We start from the raw sequence: 20,438 nt of genomic DNA, 5'->3' as shown, positions 1-20,438 counted from the left end.
ACGATTCCTCTCCCCACCACAATGTGAATTTTCTATTTTATTGCAAAAGTTTAGAGGGAATTGGATTGCAAATCTTGTAGGCTGTACTTTTATGCTGGGGGAAACAGATAAATAAAACCGATCTGAGGTTGTTACCATGGTAGATCCTGTTCCAATCTATTAGTAGATTTAGGGTTTTTATTATTTCTTCTATTTTACTGGTTACAATACTGTTACAAAATTGAATTCAATATTTATCTATACTCGAGCCACATCGTTGTAAAGCAGCCTAGGAGATTTAGAGTTTATGAAGTGCAGACAAGTGAAATGTCATACGGCAAGATAATTAATCTGAGATAATGAATGAGACGGTGAAGATGCACGCAATCATTAATTCTTATGACACGTTTGTCTCTCTCCTGCAGGCTCACTTTCGTGACTCAAAATCACTACCACGATAGAGTAACACGCCAATGAGGGTGCTTTGTGTGGTATCCGTTTAGCAAATATTTGAGAACTATAATTGAGTTAATTTATCTATTTTTGCTGAGCGCGTTGAGAAACCGATGTCTCCGTGACCACTAAATTGATCTGAGACCGGCGATTGTCACACGCATAATAGAAATACGTGGTACCGTTAAACAGTGAAGTGCGTGGTGGGGTACAAGTGAAGAAGCTAAACGTCGCTGTCTTAAAAAAAAAACAATGAAATGAAAATACATTGAAACCAAATAAAACATTATTTGCATTTCATTTGAACATAATTGACAAAACAACTCAAATATTATCAAATCAAATAAATCAATAAATATCTAAATATTTAGCTAACCTGCAAATGTTAACAATTTATCTTCGTTGCATAAACATTTAAAATTCATTCAAAGGTATAAGTCTTGAATGCAACCGACGAAAACTATTGAAAAACAAATATACATACATACATAGTACATATATATATAGTGTATATACACACACGCATATATATATATATATATATATATATATATATCTCGCCCATTTGAAAACATCTGACATCTCAGTCCAGAAAAGTGCAGTACTAGGAACAGCAAAGATACTGCGTAGAACCCTCAAGCTCCCAGGCCTCTGGTAGAGGACCCGAGCTTGAAGGGAAAAAGAGACCACCCACGGGGGGGTGAGGAGTTAATATTTATTATTATTATTTATATATACATACATACATACATACATATACTACATACATATCTACATATATATATATATATATGTACTGGCAGCTTGGTGGCGCACTGGGTAGCACGTCCGCCTCACAGTTAGGAGGGTGCGGGTTCGATTCCACCTCCGGCCCTCCCTGTGGGGAGTTTGCATGTTTTCCCTGAGCCCGTGTGGGTTTTCTCCGGGCACTCCGGTTTCCTCCCACATCCCAAAAACATGCTTGGTAGGCCAATTGAGCACTCCAAATTGTCCCTATGTGTGAGTGCGAGTGCGAATGGTTGTTTGTCTCTGTGTGCCCTGCGATTGGCTGGCAACCGGTTCAGGGTGTCCCCCGCCTACTGCCCGATGACGGCTGGGATAGGCTCCAAGCACACCCGCGACCCCCGTGGGGACTAAGCGGTACAGAAAATGGATGGATGGATATATATATAATCCTATATTTTCCCACGGAAAGAAGATGCTCATTATTATCGCACAACCGCAGGACTAGTGCGTCCAGCCTCTCTGTTATTTTTTTTCTTCTACTCCCTCATCTATCACGAGCATGCAGCCGAACCGCCACATCAGTTTACTCGTTGAAGGTTCATTCTCATGACCAGGCGAAAGACTGGAAGAAAAATTACGCAGTCTCGCAATCACATTTCCTACCGTTTGCACCCCTCTCTTCTGTAGTTAATCTCAACGTGGATATACTGTAGCGACAGTAACTCTACTAAATATTTTCTAGAGTCTCTCCGGTCTCGGTCTGCACTGAGTTCTCTCACTATACCATGTATGCCTACAGCTGTCCTCTTCGAATCCAGTCATTCACCCCCCCCCCCCCCCCCCCACACACACACACGTACGCACATACATGCCACCTGCTTACGCACTGACACACTTGAACCCATAAAGGCAGTCCCGACGATCAGAATTGGAGGCACAAACAGTCACACACACACTTGAACCCATATTCAAAGGCGCTCCAGACGATCAGAATGGGAGGCTTTGGTCCCAATCATTAGCATCAAATCGCTGCACGGTGTCCCTCTCTCCTCTAGAAGGTGAATACAATCGAAATAAACAAAATGAGAACAAACACAAGCCATTAAGCCATTAAGTGGGGGAGGACAACATATACTAGTATATGTTTAGGTCTGCACTTCAAAACTACAATTTAAAAAAAGGTGCTTCAGATGTTGTAGGCCAAGATAGATAGATAGATAGATAGATAGATAGATAGATAGATAGATAGATAGATAGATAGATAGATAGATAGATAGATAGATAGATAGATAGATAGATAGATAGATAGGTAGGTAGGTAGGTAGGTAGGTAGGTAGGTAGGTAGGTAGGTAGGTAGGTAGGTAGGTAGGTAGGTAGGTAGGTAGGTAGGTAGGTAGGTAGGTAGGTCGGTCGGTCGGTCGGTCGGTAGGTTTTTCAGAAAGCCCTATAGCACCCGTTATTTTACATAGCACCTTGGAGTTCTTTAGAAAGTGAACCTTACCCTAAGCCAAGACCATTTGGCTCTCATTTGGTGCTCATTTGGTGCCATAGACCCATTGAATAAGGCACGGTTGGTTATAAAACCACTATGAATGGGTGCTTAACAATATACTCAAAAGTGGTTCTGAATGGGTGCTTAGTACTGTACTCAAAATCTGTTCCCTCAGCCAAAAAATTTATTCAGGCAAATGGAATTAGAACCTTTATTATTATTATTATTATTATTATTATTATATTATTATCCATCAACTTTCCGAACCGCTTTTCCTCATGCGCGCTATCACGTCTCCGTTCTTCGGTTGCGCCGATCGCCCCGCGAATGGGCGTTTTTGTCACGCACTGTCACCTGCTAGTCCCGTGTGTGTGGCATTCCGTGTTTTGTTGTCTGTTGGTTGTCATGGTATCCATTCACGTCTCTGTCCCGGGTCTTCGCTCTTGCCTCACCCTCCCCGTTTCTCCGTGTCGCGCAATTAGCACAATCACTGTCACCCGTTCTTCTTGTTAACACCGTTTATCTAAACCATGCCCTCTTGTCACTCCCCGCCAGTTAATACTGTTCTGTACTGTCATGCTCCTGTTTACGCTTGTTTAAGCTCGTGTTTACGCTCCTGGTCTTCCCGTGTCTCCTGATCTCCCTGTGTCTCCTGATATTCCAGCTCGTGCTTACGATCACGGCAATAGTGCTTATTTACCCGTGTGCCTGATTACGTTGTCCATGATGACATTCTGTTCCTGGTCCAAGTGGACTTCTGTTCCCTGTCCGAGAGGACTTCTGATCATTGCCTGCTATCGGTGTGAACCCCTGTCCTGCCTGTGATCCGGCTCTCCTTTTCCAATTTAATAAACACTGGTCCAAGCTGCATTTGGTCGCCCCCCCTCTCCGATCCGTGACACTTATTATGAAGGGATTGTATGCAATGTTTATTTAATGTTACTATGGGTACAACGGTTTAATCAATCATTTTCATGTTATTGATTATTCCCTGTCCTTTGCACAAATTTTGGCAGATTGATTGCCTGATTGATATACGTAGGCTGGCACTTGTTATGGAACACATAGAGCATGCTCGTGTAATTCTTTTCATTGATTTATTTACGGTCTCGTTTTCCTTAAAGGCAAAATGACAAATGCATGAAATCCAAGATGTACCCAGAATGCTCGAGGCGGGTGAGACTCTTAAAGGCTCCTATAGGATTACTGTTCTGCAAAACTGATAGGAAAAATTCAAGTATTTTTCCCATATGAAATGAAACAAAGTCAAAGAGGAAGTAAATCTACCCAATGGGCGTTGGAAAGCAAGCACTGAAGCTAAATCCTTGTTTTAGAGTAATGACATATATATATGTCACATATGTGTGCTTATTCTGCAGTTGATAGTTAAAGGGCCGGGATCTCTAATGATTATAATATAATGTGTGACGATAACCAATCCCTTTGACACATTATCACCTGCTGGCCAATGCTCAGGAGACTGGTGCATGTCTGTAGAGCTGCAGATAGCTGCTGCTTACACTGCTGCGGATTTCTGTGCTCTTACATAAAAGCCCGCGAGCATCAGGCATTGAGCGACTGTCCGTTGATGATACCTATATTAAATCATACAACAGAAAAGAGGGCACATGTTTCTTTAGTAGTAGTAGTAATAATAATGATAGTAATAATAACAATAATGAACAAGGTGATGATTAATTTTACTCTAATTTTGATCCTGACCAACAGGATTCTCCTGACCAACAGGAGACAGCGTGTGAGGCTGGGGAGCATCACATCTGACACTCTGACTACCAACACTGGAGCCCCTCAGGGGTGCGTCCTCTCCCCACTGCTCTTCTCCCTCTACACCAACGATTTCTCCGCAAGTGACTCTTCTGTGAAGCTCCTGAAGTATGCAGACGACACCACTCTCATTGGACTGATCCAGAACGGTGATGAGACTGCGTACAGACAGGAGGTGGAGCGGCTGGTCCACTGGTGCAGCCAAAACCACCTGGACCTGAACCCGCTCAAGACCGTGGAGATGACAGTGGACTTCAGGCGAGGCCCTTCACCACTTTCACCCCTCACTATCCGCAGTAATACTATTCTCTCATCAGACACCTTCAAGTTCCTGGGAACCACAATCTCTCGGGACCTGAAATGGACCGGCCACATAGACTCTGTCCGGAAGAAGGCCCAGCAGAGGCTGTACTTCCTGAGACAGCTCAAGAAGTTCAACCTGCCGCGGGAGCTGCTGAAGACCTTCTACACTGCCATCATCCAGTCTGTCCTCTGCACCTCCATCACTGTCTGGTTTGGATCGGCCTCCAAACAAGACAAGCACAGACTGCAACGGACAATAAGGACTGCAGAAAAGATAATTGGAATCAACCTCCCATCTATTCAAGACTTGTACCTGACCAGGACCAGGAAACGTGCAAGTAACATCTCAACAGACCCTTCGCACCCAGGTTGCAGCCTGTTTGAACTACTCCCCTCCGGACGCCGTTATAGAGCTCTGTACACTAAAACCAGCAGACACAGAGACAGCTTCTTCCCCCAGGCTGTCGCTCTGATGAACTCACACCACTCTTAGAGTCTCAGAGTCATTACTGTGCAATAACATCCTGCTTTCCACACCTTTTTTGTTTACACTGTTTGTACTATGTGTCCTCTCTGCATCCATTGCAGCCTGGTCATCCTAGAAGAGGGACCCTCCCATCTGTGGACTTTTCTCAAGGTTTCTCATTTCCCATAGCTGGAGTTTTGAGTTTTTCCTTGCCCTCTTGGGAGTTTAAGATCTGGGGATGTTTGAGAATATCTTTCGTTCTTCACATGTGCTGAGTGTTGTTGTTAGTCACCTAAATGTTGAACAGAGGCTGTGATTTACCGAAGTCAAATTCCTTGTTTGGCACGCTCAAACATGGCGAATAAAAAACTCTTGAATCTTGAATCTTGAATCATTTGTATACGCCATACATATATCACTGTCGACTTGGATTTAATATTTTAGATGATATTAAGACGACAGATTTACGTGAAACCCAACGCATTTTTAACGCATTTCGATATTACATTAAAACAAGGGATTATATATTGATTAAAAATAAATGTAGTGTGCCACCATACTATATATACTATACTATACTATACTATACTATACTATACTATACTATACTATACTATACTATACTATACTATACTATACTATACTATACTATACTATACTATACTATACTATCTAGTCGCGTAGTAGTCTGTCCAGCAATAGAAAATCCATAAACTGTTCAGTAAAGCAAACAAATGACTGGAATTTGATGCTGTAATTTAACATTGTGCTATTTTCTTTGCAGCCCACATTTGAAATAGTAATTTATCAATTAAAAATCTGTGGTTACAGACTGGTGTAGGCTATTGAAACATAGCCCAAATTATAATTACCACTGTACAGTGTAGCATAAATCTGGTTATCTAAAATGTGTTATAGGCACTATATGTCGCCTGCTGTTACAAAAAGTAAAATCCTGAATTTGACCAATACCGTAAATTCAGGTAAAGTTCCGACTATTGTGTACTTAATCCGCTAATTGTATTTACTATATGTACAGTACGGTCTCTTTCAAATCGCTGCCCCTTAGCTCTTATACGCATGCAGAGTTGGCGATAAATTATCACAGCTCTAACAATTGTACATTGAATATTTTGAGAAGTATCGCACTAAAGCTCTTTTGGCAAACAATGATGATGAATTCCCCTTATTATAGATCTATCCAATATCCGTGCACAATATTAATCTGGAAATCCCCACACATAATCATTGACATTCGCTGATAAGTTAGAAGAGCACTGTGTGGGGAAACACCCAAAATAATCAGGAGGAAGAAGTAATGAAATGAGTCAACGCACTGTTAGATGTGCAACTCCTTTTCAGCTCTATCCATCTACTTTGAGATTTTGTGTGCGTAAAAAGCAAAGGCGCACGTAAGGTAAAGCTTGAACCAAAGCCACGGCTTTAGGTTTATATGCAATAGATCAGCAGGCAAGCAAAGCTTTATTTTCGTCAGGAGGGAGATATTTTACCTCTGTCTTATGGTTTTATGTTGGAGAGGTGTCACACAGGCGAAATAGATGACATAGGCAAAGTACGTCAGATGGGGAGGTGGATGTGTTGCAGGGGAATGGGGGGGCTGTTGGTGGGGGTAGCGCGGCGGAGGGATTTGAATCTACCTCTGGCCCATTACTGCGATAGAGGGGTGCAGTTCCCAAAACATAGTGCCCTATGTCAGTGTTTCCCAACCTTTTTCATTCACGGCATACCTTTTCATTGGAAAAATTCTCGAGGCACACCACCAACAAAGATCTGTTACACCAGCTTCTATATTAAAATCAGTTATATTACAACGGAAGACGTATAGTCCTATTCCTATATATTGTAGCGTTTCAATGAATCAGGCACGTCGTGGCTCGTAACTGGCTCTTTATTCAACGCCATAAACAGGAGTTCTAACATCCGCGCTCGGAGACATCAAAGTCAAGTCCCCCTCCCACACGCACGCGCTCCCCTCCCCTTGTTGCCTTCACGGCCTCCCTAGGCAATCAGACTACTGAACAGTAATTATACACACAAGTTGCTACACTGCTCCCCCCTATCTAAAAAACCTCGTCCCGAGGTGTCAGAAACAAAATCAGCAAGGTGACCCGGTGGCCTTCTCTGTCGCCGAGGGCAGTCTGAGGTCGGCTGCCTCGGAACAGCCTGCGTGGAACCAGGCAATGAGTCTACAGGAACAACGGCCTGTTCGGGGGAGAGAGCGGGAACAGTGGTCCGTCTTGGGGATGTGAGAGTTGTGCCGCGCCGGGCCTGAGTCCAGGATCCCGTGTGCCACTGCGGACGAGCATCACCTTTATATGGGGCCAGGCGGTCCCTATGAAGAGCCACCCGCCTGCCACTAGGGGGCAGCTGTAGCCTGTATACCACCTCTCAGGACCTGAAATGGACCAGCCACATAGACTCTGTCCGGAAGAAGGCCCAGCAGAGGCTGTACTTCCTGAGACAGCTCAAGAAGTTCAACCTGCCGCGGGAGCTGCTGAAGACATTCTACACTGCCATCATCCAGTCTGTCCTCTGCACCTCCATCACTGTCTGGTTTGGATCGGCCTCCAAACAAGACAAGCACAGACTGCAACGGACGCCAAAACCTGCAGACAAAGAGACAGCTTCTTCCCCCAGGCTGTTGCTCTGATGAACTCACACCACTCGTAGAGTCTCAGAGTCACTGCTGTGCAATAACATCCTGCGCTCCACGCCTTTTTTTAATTGTCTACACTATTTGTACTATGTGTCCTCTCTGCATCCATTGCAGCCTGGTCATCCTGGAAGAGGGATCCTCCCATCTGTGGTCTCTTCTCAAGGTTTCTCATTTCCCCAAGTTGGCGTTTTGAGTTTTTCCTTGCCCTCCTGGGAGTTTAAGATCAGGGGACGTTTGAGAATATTTGTCATTTTTCACACATCCTGAGTGTTCTTAGTCACCTAAATGTTGAACAGTGGCTGTGATGTACCGAAGTCAAATTTCTTGTTTGGCACGCTCAAACATGGCGAATAAAATTTCTTGAATCTTGAATCTCCCCTAGTCTTTCTGGCACCTCACACGGCCCCACCCAGTAGCTGTCTAATTTAGGGCACCTGCCTTAATTCCTTCTTGGACTGTTCACCCACACCAGCTCCCCAGCCATGAAGTCTCTTCCTCTGGCCCACATGTCGTAGTTCATTTTCTGTCTAAGGCCAGCTTTCTGTAGTTGATCTCGAGCAAAAGTGTGGGCTGACTCCAACCGGTCCTGGAGCTTCCTGGCATATTCCGGTCCTGGCGGCACAACCGGAGTATCTGGAGATCAGCCAAATGCCATTTCTACCGGAGTCCACAGTTCTCGACCCAGCATGAGCAGGGCTGGAGTGCAAAAGGTAGAATCCTGCACAGCAGACTGGTAAACCCACAAGACTAGGGGGAGGTGCTTTTCCCAATCTCGTTGGTGCTCCGCTGTGAGGATTGGAAGTTGTTTTGCCAAGGTTCTATTAAAGCATTCAACGAGTCCATCACTTTGAGGGTGAGGAGGTGTAGTGCGCGTTTTTTCCATGTCCATTCTCTCACACGTTTTCGCGAACACAGTTGACTCAAAGTTTTTTCCCTGGTCGCTCTGAATGACCTCAGCTGCCCCAAACCTCCCGAACATGCCTTCCACCAGAGCATCTGCAACAGACTCAGCTTCTTGATCGGCAATGGCATATGCTTCCGGCCATTTTGTGAAGTAGTCCATTGTAGCTAGGACAAAACCATTACCTTTGTCGGTGCGGGGAAATGAGCCCATTGTGTCCACAGCAACTATTTCCATTGGTGCGCCGACTGTCAGTTGTTGTAGACGCCCTCGAGACTGTTCCGGGGTCCCTTGTACGCTATGCAGAGGTCACAGCGGCGGCAAAAGTACTCAACATCTCTCCTGAGCTGACTCCAATAAAAACTTTGCCGGAGTCAGCGGAGGGTTTTTGAGAAGCCAAAGTGCCCTGCTCCTGGAGGCCCATGACAGGCTTTCAACACAGCCTCTCTCAGAGCCTTGGGGACAACCACCTGCCACCTCTCTTCCCCAATAGCGGGTTCTTTCCAAGCTCTCTGGAGTACTCCATCTCTCACCCGGCGCGTCTCCATCTTGGCGTATAGTCCTTTCATTGCAGGCGAGAGCCCACCGACCTCTTCCCACTTTGGTGTTTGGCCCCGTTCCACCTACTGCATAATGGGTTGCAGATCCACATCCTGTTGCTGCTGTTTCCTCCATTCGGGTACATCCACAACTAGCATCTCTCTGCAAACATGTTCGCCTAGATCATGCGTAGGATTCTGCTCCTCATCGCGCAGCTCTTTCTCTCTGCCTCCTTTTCGCTCACAGAAGAGGCAGCCAGCAGTGCACAAGGGCGTCGAGACATAGCGTCCGCATTAGTATGGCGAGGCCCGGTGCTCCACTCGGAAGGTATATGGTGCTAGTTCTTCAAGCCAGCGTGCAATCTGTCCTTTGGGGTGCTTAAAAGACATGAGCCACTAGAGTGCAGCATGGTCAGTGCGTACCGTGAAGGGTAAACCCGCCAGATAATATCGAAAGTGGCTTATAGCCCTCACGATAGCCAGCAGTTCCCTACGTGTGACGTAATAGCGTCGCTCCGCCTTGTTGAAAGTTTTGCTGAAGTATGCCGCAACTTTTTCTCCCTTCGGCCCCACTTGACTCAAGACTGCCCCCATCCCAACATTGTTGGCGTCTGTGTCCAGGAGGAACGGCAGTTTAGGATCGGGGGGAACAAGGATGGGAGACACTGTCAATGCTGCTTTCAAGGAGCTGAAGGCTTGTGCGCACTCCACCATCCACTCGAACGTAGTGTCCTTGCGCTGCAGGTGGAAAAGAGTCGCGGCTATTCACAAAAAGCCTCGTACAAACCGCTGGTAATAGGACGCTAATCCAAGAAAGCTCTTCAGCTCACGCAAGTTGTTCGGAGCAGGCCAGTCTCGCACGGCCTGGACCTTCTCCTCCAGAGTCCTAATGTCTTCCTCTCCCACCTTGTGCCCCAAGAACTCCAACTCTCTCCTCCTGAAGCAACACTTGTCAGGATACAACTTCAGGCCAGCACTGGAAATTCTTTATAGTACCTGGCGCAGGGCCCCCAAAGCCACCTTGGAAGAGTTCCCATGGACAAGAATGTCGTCCAGATAGACCAAACATTCCTGTCGGGGAATGCCAGCCAGCACATTTTCCATAAGCCGCTCGAAAGTAGCGGGTGCGTTCCACAGACTAAAACTCGGAACTGCCATGGTACAGAAAGCTGTTTTTTGGCCGTGCCTCGGGGCGAGAGGCACCTGCCAATATCCGCTGCGCAGGTCCAGAGAGGAGAACCAAGATGACCCAGATACCAGGTCCAGGGTCTCATCAATGCGGGGCAGAGGGTCGGAGTCTTTCTTCGTCACACTGTTCAGGGGTCGATAATCCACACAGAAACTCTTCTTCACTGACTTTTTCTTGTTAACCATGACGACCCCTGAAGCCCATGGGCTATCAGATGGCTCGATGATGCCAGCCTTCAGCATCTCATCGATTGTCTTGTCAGCGTCCTCCTGATGTGCCAGCGGAAGGCGGCAGGGTCATGTTTTGATGGGCCGTGCATCCCCAGTGTCAATGTTGTGCTGCACGAGGTGTGTCAGGCCCACCTCCTCTTCATTCAGTGCAAAAACGTCCTTGAATTCCCGCATTAGAAGCCACAGCTCCTCCTGTTGCTCCACTTTTAAGCCATCACAGATGCGCTTCCACACCTCCCTCACCGCCTACTCTCTGCCTGCATCATCTGCCGCGGAGCCCCGGGTCAGTCAACTGAGGCAGCCAAGAGGATCTTGTGTGGCTGCGGAAGGAACTAGGAGCAGTGAGGAGGGGTCATGCTCTGTCACTGCTACTCTTGACGTCGGCAGATGTGGAATCGGGAACTGCATGGGGTCCACTATTTCAACAGTGGGGCCTCCTGGAAAGGTCAATGTGATCCTCCCCAAGTCCAACACAGTCGAATAATTGAATAAAAATAAATACTACATATTCTTCAAATTGTATTTCTTTTTTTAAATAAAAGTGACAGTTTTTTTTAAAAAAGGTTTTAGACAGTTTGAGGAATAAACTATTGCAAGTGATTGTGATTAAATTCCAAAAGAATCAACATGCCTTAGTTTACTGTTTAGACTAGGTCTATAAATATTGTGACAATAAGAACAAAGTCACTTTTAATGAAGCTCTGCTGTTCTGACAGCAGCTGAGTGGCTATCACAGTCGAGGTGTCTCGACTTGACTGTGTATTTTATCTTGGTGAAAAATGAACAATTCAGGTTCTCCGGTTGAACTGCATACTCCGATTTCCATCGGACAACAAACGCACCACAGCCGTCATAGTGTCACTGTTAGCAAAAGCACACAACAAAACATGTAAACTGAATATGTGCCAATGCAATACAATCAGATTGACACGATATGAAATATCAAGATTTTCTTACTTTCCACGCATGCACGAGTAGCAAGTGGCTGACCAGGCCTTGCGCTAACTGACCAGTGGTTTGACTATCTTGTTTCCAATGCGCTCCGTAATTAATATTGGACAATTTCCCACGGCACAGCTGAAAATCACGAGTGTGCCGCAGCACAGTGGTTGGGAAACACTGCCCTATGTATGCAGTATTAGTGGACTAAACAAACTCGTAGTCGGCTATGGCTGGCATTTCCAGTCACACACAAAAACAATAATCGATAAAATTTATAGATTTATTCATTATTAGAAAAGAATAAAATAAATTGTAGGTTACATCATCCAAATGTACTTTCTGAGCTGTATGAGCTTGTGTATATATATATATATATATATATATATATATATATATATATTGTCATTGCGAACTTTAACTTGCTCGGGGGGTCGAATTTTGTTTTGTGTGACGGACTCGTTCCTTTTCTGTCAGTCTTTTGTGCTCTCTCGCAATAATGTACCGATCCCCTGTCCCATCTTGAGTCTTTGTACAGTTCCAACAGCTTTCAAATGACATTTCTGCTGAATGTGACACTTGAGGTAGTCCAACTTCCATTCCTTCCATATTTTTCCCTCCGTAAACTCGCCCGTCACTTTGGTTTCACTCTATGTTTTGCAGAGGAGACCTTTCTTATTCGAAAAAATCTCACCCAGTTTCACCGTTTCCTCTTGTACTTTTCACACTCCGACAGCCATTCAATCTCACAAGAACTGCCGCATCTCTTATTTATTTTAGCTTGGCCAGTGGAGGAGTCGCTGCTCATTCGTTTCGCCACGATTAGCTAATTTAGCATTTGCATCGCTTGACTCCGCCGCACTGTCGTTAGCTAGCTAACCTGCGCGGCACGGATGGGCAGGACACATGTTCAGGCACTGTCAATCCTATGTTTGGCTATGTAGCATAACTGAACCATATCATATCATTGGCTGAACACCTATCAATTCCTGAAAGCACAGAAAGAAAATCATTCATCCATTAATTAGATGAGATTACCCCACTCATTTTTGATGGTCATAAACTTTCTTTAGTTCAAATGAAAAAAAAGCACGTGCGTTGATGCGTAATGCGTTGATTAGCTTGTTAGCTTTGGCGCCGGGTTTGCGTATGCACAGTCAAATTTGTTGCGGTGAGGGGGTGTGGTTACTGTCTATTGCACATGTGCAGTTGACTGTGATTGTGAGTGCCTCCCGAAAGGCTTACCTGTATGTCAATCAAGCAATGGGATGGATTCTAGCCTATAGAAAAAATGTTTGTGTCATGTGATCAACCAGTTTATTCATTTCATTTACTTCGGTGACGCCCCTGAGCATGGTTGCCGTAATTGAAAGTGATGTGACCTTGTAATTTACTAGTAAACGTACTGAAACATTTTGGCAGAGCACTGTGTACGAGTATGGATAAAAAAATTCATCAATTGATCTACATATAAGGCGCTCTGCATTGTAAGGCGCACTGTTTTTAAATTAAAAGCTTTTAAGTACACCCTATAATGCGGAATGTTGGCAGAGTAGCCATACAGCAGCAGGTACTTTTGAGAAACCCAATTGCACCGAACTCAGTGGAATAAAATAAAGAAAGACGAGGAGGACGATCAACTCTGTTTGCACACCATTCACTGCAACTACTGCGACAACAGCGAGTAGGAACACTGCGCAGCATGCAGGAAGGCTTTTTATTAAACACGCCCACTTAATTAACAGAGGTTTCTTCACGTAGACAGTCAACATTTTCTGTCATTATAACAAGAAAATAATAAATTCAATAAATCAACATTTGGACAAAACATAATAGAAACCATATAATGAGAGCGTATCTCAACACCCCCACTTGCTGTCACATTATAAACCCCCAAAAGATCCAAAAAAATCAGCAAATTCTGAAAACTTAAATTTTGTTGCAGGCTTGGTCAATACATCGGCAACCATAGTATGTTCAGTTGGACAGTACTGTAAGGACAGTTTACCATTGGTAACATTGGACCGAATAAAGTGGTATTTAATATCCACAATTAAATACCTTTATTTAACTGAGGCTTTTCCCATGTCCCGGGGGGAGGCGGGGGACATTGAGTCTGAGTGGACCATGTTCCGCGCCTCCATTGTTGAGGCGGCCGACCGGAGCTGTGGCCGTAAGGTCGTTGGTGCCTGTCGTGGCGGCAATCCCCGAACCCGCTGGTGGACACCGGCGGTAAGGGATGCCGTCAAGCTGAAGAAGGAGTCCTATCGGGCCGTTTTGGCCTGCGGGACTCCGGAGGCAGCTGACGGGTACCGGATGGCCAAGCGGAACGCGGCTTCGGCGGTTGCTGAGGCAAAAACCCGGGCGTGGGAGGAGTTTGGTGAGGCCATGGAGAATGACTTTCAGACGGCTTCGAGGAAATTCTGGTCCACCATCCGGCGTCTCAGGAGGGGGAAGCAGTGCAACGTCAACACTGTTTACAGTGGGGATGGCGTGCTGCTGACCTCGACTCGGGACGTCGTGAGTCGGTGGGGAGAATACTTCGAAGACCTCCTCAATTCCACCTACACGCCTTCCATTGAGGAAGCAGGGCCTGGAGACTCTGAGGCGGATTCTCCAATCTCTGGGGTCGAAGTCACTGAGGTAGTTAAAAAACTCCTCGGTGGCATGGCCCCGGGGGTGGATGAGATCCGCCCGGAGTTCTTAAAGGCTCTGGATGTTGTGGGGCTGTCATGGCTGACACGCCTCTACAACATTGCGTGGACATCGGGGACAGTGCCTCTGGATTGGTAGACTGGGGTGGTGGTTCCCCTCTTTAAGAAGGGGGACCGGAGGGTGTGTTCCAATGACAGGGGAATCACACTCCTCAGTAAGGTCTATTCAGGGGTGCTGGAGAGGAGGGTCCGTCGGGAGGTCGAACCTCGGATTCAGGAGGAGCAGTGTGGGTTTCGTCCTGGCCGTGGAACAGTGGACCAGCTCTACACCCTCGGCAGGATCCTCGAGGGTGCATGGGAGTTCGCCCAACCAGTCCACATGTGTTTTGTGGACTTGGAGAAGGCGTTCGACCGTGTCCCTCGGGAGGTTCTGTGGAAGGTGCTTCGGTAGTACGGGGTGCCGAGCCAACTGATAAGGGCGGTTCGGTCCCTGTATCACCGATGCCAGAGTCTGGTCCGCATTTCCGGCAGTAAGTCAGATTCGTTCCCAGTGAGGGTTGGACTCCGCCAAGGCTGCCCTTTGTCACCGATTCTGTTCATAATTTTTATGGACAGAATTTCTAGGCGCAGCCGAGGCGTTGAGGGGGTCCGGTTTGGGGACCTCAGCATCACGTCTCTGCTTTTTGCAGATGACATGGTGCTGTTGGCTTCTTCAGGCCGTGATCTCCAGCTCTCGCTGGAACGGTTCGCAGCCGAGTGTGAAGTGGTTGGGATGAGGGTCAGCACCTCCAAATCCGAGTCCATGGTCCTCGATCGGAAAATGGTGGAATGCCCTCTCCGGATCGGGGATGAGATCCTCCCCCAAGTGGAGAAGTTCAAGTATCTTGGAGTCTTGTTCACGAGTGAGGGGATGATAGAGCGCGAGATCGACAGGCGTATCGGTGCAGCGTCGGCAGTAATGCGGACCTTGTACCGGTCCGTTGTGGTGAAGAGAGAGCTGAGCCAAAAGGCAAAGCTCTCAATTTACCGGTCGATTTACGCTCCTACCCTCACCTATGGTCACGAACTATGGGTCGTGACCAAAAGAACGAGATCCCGGATACAAGCGACCGAAATGAGTTTTCTCCGCAGGATGTCCGGGCTCTCCCTTAGAGATAGGGTGAGAAGCTCGGTCATCCGGGAGAGACTCGGAGTAGAGTCGCTACTCCTCCACGTTGAGAGGACCCAGATGAGGTGGCTCGGGCATCTTATCAGGATGCCTCCTGGACGCCTCCCTGGGGAGGTGTTTCGGGCATGTCCCACCGGTAGGAGACCCCGGGGACGACCCAGGACGCGCTGGAGAGACTATGTCTCTCAGCTGGCCTGGGAACGCCTTGGGATCCCCCGGGATGAGCTGGATGAAGTGGCTGGGGAGAGGGAAGTCTGGGAGTCCCTCCTAAAGCCTCTGCCCCCGCGACCCGACCCCGGATAAGCGGAAGAAGATGGATGGATGGATGGATAGATGGATGGATGGATAGATGGATGGATGGATGGATGGATGGATGGATGGATGGATGGATGGATGGATGGATGGATGGATGGATGGATGGATGGGTGGATGGATGGATGGATGGATGATGGATGGATGGATGGATGGATTAATATCCACGTTTGCATCGCTGTCTTTTAACAGGATTCTTTGCTAATGCAATCGTGTCTTGATTGTCTTGAAAAACTACAGGTAGCATATACACATGCTTATCAATACCATATAGCAGTTGTGTGAGGTATACACACTCTTGGATAGTTGCAGACAGAGCAATATACTCTGCCTCACAAGTAGACAGTGCTACAGTTGGCTATCTTTATTGTCTTCCATGACACTAAAGTACCACCCTGAGATAGAGGCCTTGTACTTCTCAGATCCATCCACATCAGTTTTAATGGTATACACCCATCTACCCCCCACTGCTTTCTTGCCATCTGGCAAATTGGTCAAGGTAAATGTGTTGTTTTCTTTAAGTGAATGCATCTCCTCATCCATGGCATTAACCCACTCTTTGGCCTTATCTGAGTATATAGCTTCTGCAAATGACACAGGTATGACACATGACACGATAACAATAATCAATGTTACTCTGGACTTGATCAGTCTCTTCATCATCAGACAGATATTTAGACACATTGCAATCTGTGTATCTGTCTGGCTTCCTTCTCTCTCTGGATGGGTAATCAGGTTCACATTTGATCTCAACTCTTTCTGGTTGTGGTTGGTGGAGGCTGACTTCAGGTTTTTGTTCTCTTAACACAAGATTTGGACTTCTTGGTTTGGTTTCTACAGGGTCATCATCCTCAGATGTGACATTAGTTTGTGTTTGTTGTTCTACACATGATTTTGCCACAAACTTTACCAATCTGTGCTTTTTCTTTTTCTTACTGACAGGGGAATATACAATGTATGCAGGACTGGTTTTATCATACCCAATAAAAACACATTTTTCACACCTTGGATCAAGTTTTCTCTTGTCTTGTTTATAGGCATAACACTCTGAACCAAACCTCTGCATTCTAGACAAATTTGGTCTTCTTCCTGTCAACATCTGGATGGCTGTCTGCCCTGTTCTTTTGTTAAAACACCTGTTTCTGATCACAGCAGCAGTTTGGACTGCATAGGTCCATAGTTGTTTTGGCAAACCACTATCAATAAGCATACACCTTGCCATATCAAAAAGTGTTCGCCAATTGTGTTCAGCAGTACCATTTTGATGAGGAGAGTATGGTGCTGATGTCTGATGTTTAATCACATTTTTAGTGAGCAAAGTCTGGTAATTTTCACTTTTAAATTCAGTATCATTATCAGATTGGATACATTTTACTTTTCCATTTGCCAGAAACCTTTCTGTAGCTTGAACAGTGTCACACACAGAACTGGAAAAATCATCAGTAAATGAAACTGCATATCTGTAACCCTCTTTAGACTTTGGCTGGATTGGCCCTGCCAAATCTGTGTGAAATACTAGCTCTAGAGGGATCTTAGCCCTCACATCAGGATCTTTGTTTCTGTTTTGGAAAAACGTCCCTTTAGTACACACTTCACAATGTTGAGGTTTGTTCATTGACCCCTTAATTTTCATGCCATGAACAACATTTTGTAACTTCTGAATGTCATTATAGTTGCAGTGTCCCAGTATCTCATGCCACGTCTGAATATCATGACACCCTTTACATTGGTTATCATCACAATCATCATTATCATCATCATCATCATTTACTGTGTGCACATAATATAGTCTATCCTGTACGTGAATGGGGAATTTGGTACCGTCTTGGTAGATGAGAACATTCTTCTCCTCCTTGAAGACCACAGTGGCTCCACTGGCAGTAGCTACTTTCACGGATAGAATGTCTTGTGGGTAGGTCATTTATATTTACACCTTTGACCTTGGTATATACCACCAATGTGGTATATACCAAGGAGACGCTCTGTCCCCAATGCTGTTCTGTATAGGACTGAACCCCATCAGCCAAATAATCAACAAGACGGGCTATGGATACCATCAGCCACCTCCTCTACATGGATGACATAAAGATGTACGCTAAGAACAAGCGGGACATTGACTCCCTGATCCACACTACCAGGATCTACAGCTCTGACATCGGAATGTCATTCGGACTTGAGAAATGTGGCCGCATGGTGACTAAAAGAGGAAAGGTAATCCACACAGAGGGGGTCTCACTCCCAGAAGGAACAATAGCAGACATTGAGGACAGCTACAAATACCTTGGAATTCCACAGGCAAATGGCAACCTTGACAAGGAAAGCAGCCACAGCCAAATACCTACATCGAGTAAGGCAAGTCCTAAGAAGTCAGCTCAACGGCAAGAACAAGTCCCTAGCCATTAACAGCTACGCCCTACCAGTAATCAGATACCCTGCAGGAATCATACGGTGGCCAAAGGAGGATATACAGACCACAGATATCAAGACACGGAAGCTCCTAACCATGCATGGAGGGTTCCATCCCAAGTCCAGCACCCTGAGACTGTACACTAGCCGTAAAGAAGGAGGCCGAGGACTAGCGAGCGTGAGAGCCACTATCCAAGATGAAACATCCAAGATCCATAAGTACATCAGCGATAAGGCCCCAACGGATCACGTGCTCAGTGAATGTCTCAGACAATGGGCATCAAAGGAAGATGAGGGGCTGGAGGGACCATCATGGGAGGACAAGCCCCTACATGGGATGTACCACCGAAACATAGCTGAAGTGGCTGATATCCAGAAATCCTACCAATGGCTAGAAAGAGCTGGTCTGAAGGACAGCACAGAGGCGCTGATCCTGGCTGCACAAGAACAGGCCTTCAGCACCAGAGCAATAGAGGCCCAAATCTACCACACCAGACAAGACCCCAGGTGTAGATTGTGCAAAGTAGGTCCTGAGACAATCCAGCACATAACTGCAGGGTGTAAGATGCTGGCAGGTAAAGCATACATGGAGCGCCATAATCAAGTAGCTGGAATAGTGTACAGGAACATCTGTGCAGAGTATGGACTGGAAGTCCCAAGATCCAAGTGGGAAACACCTCCAAAGGTGGTAGAGAATGACCAAGCCAAGATCCTCTGGGACTTCCAGATCCAGACAGACAGAATGGTAATGGCGAACCAACCGGACATTGTGGTGGTGGACAAAGAGCAGAGGAAAGCCGTTGTGGTTGACATAGCCATCCCAAATGATGGTAAACATTAGGATAAAGGAACATGAGAAACTTGAGAAATATCAAGGGCTCAGAGAAGAGCTGGAGAAGGCCTGGAGAGTGAAGACTTCAGTGGTACCTGTGGTCATTGGAGCACTAGGGGCAGTAACCCCCAAACTGGAGGAGTGGCTGAAACAGATCCCAGGAAAAACATCTGACATCTCAGTCCAGAAAAGTGCAGTACTAGGAACAGCAAAGATACTGCGTAGAACCCTCAAGCTCCCAGGCCTCTGGTAGAGGACCCGAGCTTGAAGGGAAAAAGAGACCACCCACGGGGGGTGAGGAGTAGTTTATATATATATATATATAGGACTGTCTCAGAAAATTTGAATATTGTGATAAAGTTCTTTATTTTCTGTAATGCAATTAAAAAACAAAAATGTCATACATTCTGGAGTCATTACAAATCAACGCCTTTTATTATTTTAATATTGCTGATTATGGCATACAGCTTAAGAAAACTCAAATATCCTATATCAAAATATTTGAATATTTCCTCAGACCAAGTAAAAAAAAAATATTTATAATGTCCATTAATGCACTCAGTATTTTATTTATTTAGCGAATGCAAAGTCCCTAAGCCAAGCAGTTGCTTCCTGGTCTGCTGTATGGAGGGTGACTAACCATCCTTTAAGTCTGTGGAGAGGACAAAGTTCTATGATGTGTTCCATGGAATGCTCCTCTCCACAAGCACACAGTGGGGTGGGGCTACTGCCCCATTTGTGAAGGCTGGCCAAGCAGGGGCCATGTCCAGTCCTGAAATGATTGAGTGTGGACCACTGTCTTCTTGAGAGGTTGGTGCCAGGGACCTGATGGTTGGGGTCTGGCATCAAGTGTTTGTTTGGAACCTCCTTGGACTCCCATTCCATTTTCCAAGCCAACTGGATGGTGAAGTCGGTTGGTGGGGTGTTCTTCCAGATTGGTCGTCTGGACGGGAGTCGATCACTGGGTGGGTTGTAGATGTCTGTATTGATCGGTAGATGGGGTGAGTCTTTGATCTTTTGAAGCATCTAATGAGTAGCTGCTTCTCGGCGGACGTGTGTGTGTGTGTGTGGGGGGTGATAGTACAGGAAGCCAGGGGAGTGGCGTTGAGCGGATAGTCCCGGTTATGGTTAACCATGAGGACATGGTTGAGCTGGGTGTCCACATAGTGAGTGTGGGGGGACCTTGACCAGACAGGGATGCAATATTCAGTTGCAGAGTATGCAAGGACAAGTGCCGAGGTGCGCAGTGTGGACGCTGCTGCCCCCCATTTCACACCAGCGAGTTTGCAGAGCAGGTTGTTCCTTGATTTAACTTTGGCTGCCGTCCCCTTTAGGTGTTCCTTAAAAGATAGGGTCCCGTCAAGGGTCACTCCAAGGTAGGTTGGGT

Source organism: Syngnathus floridae, chromosome 7 (genome assembly GCF_059516105.1).
Source record: "Syngnathus floridae isolate MCC-2025c chromosome 7, RoL_Sflo_1.0, whole genome shotgun sequence".
In the NCBI taxonomy this organism is placed as follows: domain Eukaryota; kingdom Metazoa; phylum Chordata; class Actinopteri; order Syngnathiformes; family Syngnathidae; genus Syngnathus; species Syngnathus floridae.
Note: the sequence above shows the minus strand (reverse complement) of the source record.